General features: G+C 43.1%; 1 pseudogene; it reads left to right on the plus strand.

Annotated features, from left to right (window-relative positions):
• The first annotated feature begins 5,596 nt into the window (after positions 1–5,596).
• On the plus strand, positions 5,597–6,879 carry LOC136335461 (egl nine homolog 1 pseudogene; annotated as a pseudogene).
• The last annotated feature ends 2,139 nt before the right edge of the window (positions 6,880–9,018 follow it).

The following is a 9,018-nucleotide window of genomic DNA, read 5'->3' on the forward strand; positions in this document are numbered from 1 at the left end:
GCCATGAAAATTATTTTTAAACTTAAATAAATATTTAAATATCATAAAAGAATGGACTCTTTTTTTTTTACTTATATCCTGTCTCACTTTCTCCTCAACGTTACCAACACAAAGATAAATGAATACCAGTGGGACTTACACAGCTGCCTGCCATTTGCAATTGGAATCAAAATAATCATTTTGCTTATAGCCCACTCCCAAAATAAATGCTACTAGGAACTCAGCAGCTCTAAGTGTGAAATAATTTTAATGAAGAATTGTACCTCTTTTTACTGATAAGGAAAACCAAGAAGTGATTTCCCAATGTAAGTCTTAGAACCCAAAGTAGAACCCAGACAGTCCAGCTTCTAGACCAACCTCGAGTAAGACGGAGAACAGAAAACAATTCCTATGAAAGGAACAGAATGAGATCACCACTTACTGTAACAGACCTCCTCTTTACAACTTACAAAATACATACCTAAGACATTACCTCATCTGATTATATAACCATCACTCTGTGGCTACAAACCTGGTAATGGTCCGCTAAATTCTGTGTGTATAAAAGGTGCAACTAGGCTCCAGTGTGCTACCTTATTATCTTCCCACTTTCCATTCTACCTGCCCTGCAATCCTCCATTTTGCTGCATCATCTTCCAAAGCACTGATGAAGTTACATCACTTAGCCTCCAAATTTTCAGAGGTTTCCATTACTTACCTATAAAATGATACCTATGCCCTGTCTTCGGTGGAGATATTTCTTAAAACAACAAAAGTCTTTGCTTAAAGTGGTCTGAAAAATAAAAAGCATAGGAAGAACCAACGGATGTGAGTGGTTTCCCAGATCCTACAGATTTATAGCACCCACTCCCTCGGCTTATGGTTCCTGGATGACAGCCAAGCTCCTCTGCACCTGCACACACTTCTGGTTTTAGCTCATGAACAGGCTTCCTCTGCATTCTGCTACGACTTGCTGGTAGAGTAGGTAAACCGGCAAAAGAGCCTTAAAACATTTCTTGCACTGTTTCCATTTTAGGAAATGATACCTTAAAATGTTTTACTCCTCATTCCATATGCTAAATGTTACCTTCCTCACAAAAGTCCACCTTTTAATTTGAAAATCCAAATATTCACATCCAAATGACCCAAAATATTGGTCTATACTGTCTTGGAACTAAAACTCAGTACTAGCTATAAATACCACACCAAAAAGGAAATTTTGTTTTCTCTTGGCCAAAAAACAAACTACTAAGTCAGAAAAGACAGTCTAACAAACAGGATGCCTAAGTTTTGGGAACCTGAAGTTATAGGGCATATATTTCTTGCTCTTGGGTTTGGCATAAAAAGCACATGTGTCTGCCTTCCCCATCTTCCCATGTACTGTATACTGGGTGGAAGGATTTAAATCTTTGTATCCACAGCCCTAAACTTCCTGCTTTCCTGGAGAACTGCCTTTGCAACGACTTCTCTGTGGAAGGGTAAGGCCAGTGGCCACCGCCATGGCCATGCAGGTTCACATTGAATTCAGGCAGACAGTAAAGGAACTGTGGAGCCAGAAAATGGTGGGCCATTCTATTTATTAGAGTCTCTTAATGATGGATGAGCAAACAGGGAAAACCACTTCCCTTTCTCCCTCCGGACTCACCCGAACTTACAGGACTCCACCAGCTGGGCCAAAATCTCAGGGCTCCCAAGCCCCTCAGCACTCTCTCTCTCTCTCTCTCTCTCTAGACTCTCCTGCAAAACAGGCTTGGGTCAAGAAAACCCTTCTCCAGCAAACAACCGCCCCTCCCAAGCATGAAGGCAATCCGTAATTTGCAATCTGCCTCTGAGAGGGCAAGTACTACAGACTTACACAAACTACACACATGGCACGCCCAGGCCAATGCAAAATATTAGCAAGCAAACCTAAACACGCTTGTTTCACACTTGAAACATATTGGTTTGCCCAAGAAAAGGAAACTCAGAGGCCAAATACTAAAAGACTTAAGCAACTTAGATTCTATCGATTCTTAATCATTTACAGTCTCTCCTAGACTGACCAAGTCTGTCCATCCGAAATGACATTTGTCTCCTTCCTCAAAGTTAAGAAAACAAAACTAAACCAAATAAAAAACCTCCAAAAAAGTGCCGGTTATCTCAAAATAATTCAAGTGGAATTCAGAGCTTATATACTTAAGAGATATCATAAAGGCCAATTTACAAAAAGGGTTTATCCTGAAGGGAGAGAGCAATCATAATACATGAATTACAGAAGCCATAAAGCTTTAAGCAAGTCTCTGGGAGAAACACCTTTCACAACAGATTGCAGTTTAAGGATGTCCTAAGGGAGACAATTTTCTTTTATGTGCTTTCTAGAGTTAAACAATTATTCCATTATAGGATTTATCACTGAGTAACAAGTTCCCACCCACTCCTGCACTGCCTCAAGACAGAACTCTTATTAAGTGGAACTGAATATAAATATAAAACAGTCTATAAAACTATAATAGCAAAAGAAACCACAAAAGTGAAAATCATCAAGAATTTGCTAACAGCCTGACCAGGCTGTGGTGCAGTGTGGATAGAGTGTGGGGCTGGGACATAGAGGACCAAGGTTCGAAACCCCGAAGTCGCTGGCTTGAGTGTGAGTTCACCAGCTTGAGTGTGGAGTCGCTGGCTTGTGCGCGGGATAATAAGACATGACCCCACGTTTGCTGACTTGAAGCCCAAGGTCGCTGGCTTGACCAAGGGGTCACTTGCTCTGCAGGAGTCACACACACCCCCTTCCCACACACCCCTATCCAGTAAAGGCACATATGAGAGAGCAATCAATGAATAACTAAGGAGACTAAGGAGCCGCAACAAAGAAATGATGCTTCTCATCTCTCCCTGTCTGTCACATGTCCCGATTTGTCCCTCTGTTTTGCTGTCTCTCTCTCTCTCTCTCTCTCTCTCTCTCACACACACACACACACTTTGCTAACACTTATTGCAGAACCTAGGCAATTAACTCCAAAGCTTCTGTGATGTTATTAATTTGAGAGTCATTTTCAAAATAATAAAAAGAACAATCCTCAGAACTGCCACTCTAGACCTGTGAAATTTAGCAGTATAGAACAGGAAAGGAAGACAAAAGGCTTTGTTTACTATTTCAAGGACATTTTAAATATGTATAACTCAACGTTAATTATCTCACTTAATAAATTTCTGTATTCATATCATCAAGATAATATAGAACTCCTATTCCTTATAAACACCCATAACCTCTTAATAAACTAAGCCTCAAAAACAGATTTTAATTTCAAGGAAGAAAATTATTTAGGAGAAACACTGTTCTTTTAAGAAAATTATACATATCCATTTATGAGATATACAATTATGAGAAAATATTTTCTCTTAGAATTGAAACATATTGCTGATGCTATTAACAATAGCCTTTCAATAGTATTTTGGCAATGAAGAACAATAAAAAGTTGGACAGATAATGTAACACAGTAACATTGGTCACTAATTTAAAGCTCCACCTCCAACAAAAGACACATTCAAATTGTTGTAACTTCTGAAAATAAGTATTTTTATGAAGAATTGACAAAAGTGGTGTTTTATAACATTTCCCCAAAGTCTGAATAGCAATGTAGTTATTCACTTAACAAGCTATTGAATCTCATAGAGAATTTTAAAACAGGATCAGACTAGGCTATCTGGAACCCTCTAAGGCAAGAGCTTTCACTTCTTTAACCATGACCCACAGTACCACAGTAATAAAAAAATACATTTTATATCAGAATAAAGTATATATGTATAAATATGTATGCATATGCAACTATCATAAAACAATACTTATTTTAATTATTATTACTATTGAAAAAATTTTTAAGCAACAGACAGACAGACAGATACAGACAGGAAGGGAGAGAGATGAAAAGCATCAACTTGTAGTTGCAGCACCTTAGTTGTTCATTGATTGCTTTTCATATGCCTTGACTAGGGGGCTCCAGCCAAGCCAGGGACTTCGTGCTCAAGCCAGCGACCTTGCACTTCAAGCCAGTAGTCATGGGGTCATGTCTATGACCCTAGGCTCAAGCTGGCAAGCCTGTGCTCAAGCTAGTGAACCTGCATTCAAGCCGGCAACCTCGGGGTTTCAAACCTGGGTCCTCAGCATCCCAGGTCAACAATATCCACTGTGCCACTGCCTGGTCAAGCCCAATTATGTTTTCTATTCTTTTTCTGTTTTTTGTATTTTTCTGAAGTGAGAAGTGGAAAGGAAGAGAGACAGACTTCTGCATACGCCCGACCAGGATCCACCTAGCATGCCCTCTAGGGGGTGATGCTCTCTCTGCCCATCTGGGCCACTGCTCTGTTCCAACCAGAGCCATTTAGTGCCTGAGGCAGAGGTTACAGAGCCATCCTCAATGTCCAGGCCAACTTTGCTCCAATGGAGCCTTGGCTACTGGAGGGGAAGAGAGAGACAGAGAGGAAGGAGAGGGGGAGGGGTGGAGAAGCAGATGGCGCTTTCTCCTGTGTGCCCTGGCCAGGAATCAAACCCGGGACTTCTACATGCCGAGCCAACACTCTACCGATGAGCCAACCGGTCAGGGCCATATGTTTTCTATTCTTTACTATTTCTTTCCTTTTCATTTTTTTGAATGCTGGTCATGGTAACTAAATTGATTTTGAGTGAGTAGCTACAACCCATAGTCAGGAAGACACTGGTCCGGGGGCAATCTCACATTGGATTACAGGGATCAAATAGATACCTAGAAGCCCTGGTATTCCTTAGCTATAGATATGTCTCAGGAGCCATCCAGAGGAGGAAACAGGGAAAGGGACAACACAGACACAGGCCCAGCCCAAGTGAATCAAAACCATATTAGAAGTCAGCATCATGCCAGAGTAAAAGAACTCAATGGTGTCTTACCTTAAAATTACAAGTTAGGCCTGACCAGGCGGTGGTGCAGTGGATAGAGCGTCGGACTGGGACACAGAAGGACCCAGGTTTGAGACCCCGAGGTCGCCAGCTTGAGCGCGGGCTCATCTGGTTTGAGCAAAAAGCTCGCCAGCTTGGACCCAAGGTCGCTGACTCGAGCAAGGGGTTTACTCGGTCTGCTGAAGGTCCATGGTCAAGGCACATATGACAAAGCAATCAATGAACAACTAAGGTGTTGCAATGAAAAACTGATGATTGATGCTTCTCATCTCTTTCCGTTCCTGTCTGTCTGTCCGTCCCTGTCTATCCCTCTCTCTGACTCTCGCTCTGTCTCTGAAATAAATAAATAAAAATTTAAAAAAAAATTACAAGTTAGGCCCTAGTCACTTGGCTCAGTGGATAGAGCATTAGCCTGGGACACTGAGGTTCCAGGTTCCAACCCAGAGGTCACTAGCTTGAGCGTGGGAACACAGACATAACCCCAAGGTCACTGGCTCAGCTTCTGTCCCCTGGTCAAGGCATGTATAAGAAAGCAATCAATGAACAACTAAGGCACCAAACTATGAGTTGATGCTTTTCATCTCTCTCCCTTCCTGTCTGTGTGTGTGTGTGTGCGCGTGTGTCTCTCTCTCGCCAAAAAATAGATAAAATCACAATGGAAGAGAAACAAAGCAATGAGCAACTAGAAAACAAAAAGCAAAAGGTAAAATGGCTGTATATCTGAATACATCGATAATCACCTTAAGTCCCCAGTGCAATAGTGAGTGGCACCTGCACGCCCTGCGCTCCTCCATAAGCTGGCTGGGGGCCGGGGAACACAGAGGTGGCCAAGGAGCTGGGTCTCAGCGGCCAGATCCACACGTGACCAAGCAGAGATCTTGGCGAACTGGGCTGTGATCCCTTATTCCCTGGGAGCAATGAGGTGCTTAGACAGCCGGAATGAGGACCAGGAAGTGGCCAGAGCAGAAGTCTGCCTCCCTGAGGCAAGACTTGGCAGGTGCACTGCTCTGACAGGCCCTGCCTCTGCACCCTACCCAGCAGTGGCCCAGGGCTGAGCCAGAGTGAGCAAAACCCACAGTACTGTGAGCTCTACAGGAAAATGGAGAACATGCTGCATTGCAGCCACTGCCACCACTCTTTTTACTGCAGCAAGGAGCACCAGCGGCAGGACTGGAAGAAGCACAAGCTCGTGTGCCAGAGGGGCAAGGGCAAGGGCACCCAGCCATGGGGCGGACCTGCACCCACACCCCATGCCACCACGCAGGCCTGCAGGAGCTAGGGAGGCGGCGCTGCACAGGGACAGTGCCGCCACCACCGCTGGTGGACACGGCCAAGGCAACGGCCAAGCCCGTAGGGCACCCACCAGCCAGGGCTGGTGGCAGTCAAAGCAGAATCCATGAAGGAGAAGCGTCTAGGTCACACATCACTTCCTGGAGAAGACAAACCTGCACCCACCAAGCCAATATGCCCAGCCAGGGGCTGAGCCACAGCACAGTGGCAGCCTATGGCCCAACCGGAAGACGAAGCCACTGCCTGTGCTGAAACTGGCACTGGAGTCCATCATGCTGTGCATAAACAAGCACAGCACTGTGTGGCGGATGACTTTCTGGGCAAGGAGACAGCACAGCAGATCCGCCAAGAGGTGTATACCCTTCACGACACCAGTAAGTTCACAAATGGCCAGCTGGTCTGCCAGAAGAGAGACTCATTCAAGGACATTCGAGGCGATAAGATCACCTGGATCCAGGGCAAGAAGCCCAGCTGTGAAACCACTGGGCTGCTCATGAGCAGCATGAACAACCCGATCTGCCACTATACCGGGAAGCTGGGCAACTACAAACTCAATGGCTGGACCGAAAGCCATGGCTGCTTGTTATCCAGGCAGTGGAACAGGATATGTATGTCATGTTAATTCAAATGGAGATGGAACATGTGTGACATATGTATATTATCTTAATAAAGACTAGGATGCCAAAGTGAGAAAGGTGTGAGAGTTGAACTAAATTAACCTTCTGATTCAATAAGTAAAAACATAAAGATTTTGATCCATCAATACCCACTTCACCTACAATAACTGTTGATGCTGTTTAACTTGTGACTACAAATAAATGGGATAAACAAAAACAGACAACTAATTGACATTTTAATAGGAAACAGAAACAACTATTTTGTGTTGCATCAGAAAGAAAATTTGACTTTGTGGCTTTGTATGGCATGACTGACTCCAAATTATCAACTGAAAATGGTATTTATAACTGGACATAAATAAGTACCCTAGATAGAATTGTTTCATTCTTATATTTTGCTATAAGTTTCATCTAGATGAATTCATTTCCCCTTTCTCTTTTTTATTTAGTCAAGTTTGAATCTGAAGTAATTTTTATATGATCAGGTACAATTTATCACAACCAAATTGAGAAAAAATCAGTATTATTCCTCGAAACATCAATCTATTTTTGTAAACCTCTTCCTACTATTGTTTCCCTAAAAGACCTCTTGTAATGATTGTTGCCAGTGACTAAATTACTTTCACTTTCTTTTTATTTAAAATAAGGAGCCCTTTAATTACCAGCTGAAAATCCAGATTGCTTTGTAGTCCTGTCTCATACTAATTTGAACACTTAAATGCTGCTATGGTGTTTTTGACATTGTTACTGAAACATAACAGTGAAACCATCACCATTTACTACCAAAAAAAAAAATCACCCTAACTGTAAATAGACAACTCACTAATCAAAAGGCACTGAGTAGCAAGATGGATAAAAAAATAAGATCCAAGCGGTAGAGCCTCGGCCTAGCGTGCGGAGGACCCGGGTCCGATTCCCAGCCAGGGCACATAGGAGAAGCGCCCATTTGCTTCTCCACCCCTCCGCCGCGCCTTCCTCTCTGTCTCTCTCTTCCCCTCCCGCAGCCAAGGCTCCATTGGAGCAAAGATGGCCCGGGTGCTGGGGATGGCTCTGTGGCCTCTGCCCCAGGCGCTAGAGTGGCTCTGGTCGCAACATGGAGACGCCCAGGATGGGCAGAGCATCGCCCCCTGGTGGGCAGAGCGTCGCCCCTTGTGGGCGTGCCGGGTGGATCCCGGTCGGGCGCATGCGGGAGTCTGTCTGACTGTCTCTCCCTGTTTCCAGCTTCAGAAAAATGCAAAAAAAAAAAAAAAGATCCAACTATATGTAACCTGCAGGAGACCTATCTCAAATACAAAGACAAACATAGGCTCAAAATGAAGGGGTAGAAGATAAAACTTCAAGCAAACAGCATCCAGAGAAAAGCAGAGGTAGCAGTACTTATATCAAGACAAAATAGATTTCAAGATAAAAAAGATAACAAGAGACAAAGATGGACATTTTATAATGATAAAGATAACTCATCAAGAAGACATAACACTTATCCACCCATCCTGTAAGCAACAAAATATATAAAGCAAATTACTAACAGATCTAAAGAGAGACACTGACAAAAATATAATTATAGTAGGGGACTGAGACACCCCATTGACAACAATGGACAGATTATCCAAACAGAAAGTCAACAGGGAAACAGCCTTGAATGACACATTAGATCATTAGATCACATGGACATAATTGATATTTATAGAACTTTCAATCACAAAACAAAAGAATATACATTTTTCTCAAGTGCACATGGAACATTCCCAAGGCTAGCCCATGTCAGGGCACTAAACTAGTCTCAATAAATTTAAGACTGAAATCATATTAAGCATATTTTCTAAACACAATGGTATGAAAATAGAAATTAAATACAAGAGGAAAGCTTGGAAAACCAAAAATATTTAAAGATTAAACAACATGCTACAGAAGAACTTTTAAGGCCAAAGAAAAAATAAGAGATCAAAAGGTACTTAGAGACAAAGGAAAATAAAAATACGACATACCAGGCCCTGGCCAGTTGGCTCAGTGGTAGTGTCAGCCTTGCATGTGGCTGTCCTAGGTTTGAATCCTGGTCAAGGCACACAGGAGAAGTGACCATCTGCTTCTCCTCTCCTACCCCTTTTCTCTCTCTCTCCTCCTCTCCCACTGCCATGGCTTGATTGATTCAAGCGCATTGGCCTCAGGTACTGAGGATGGCTCCGTGGAGCCTGTGCTTCAGGTGCTAAAAACAGCTCGGTTCCA

The sequence above is a fragment of the Saccopteryx bilineata genome, chromosome 4 (genome assembly GCF_036850765.1).
Source record: "Saccopteryx bilineata isolate mSacBil1 chromosome 4, mSacBil1_pri_phased_curated, whole genome shotgun sequence".
Taxonomy (NCBI): Eukaryota; Metazoa; Chordata; class Mammalia; order Chiroptera; family Emballonuridae; genus Saccopteryx; species Saccopteryx bilineata.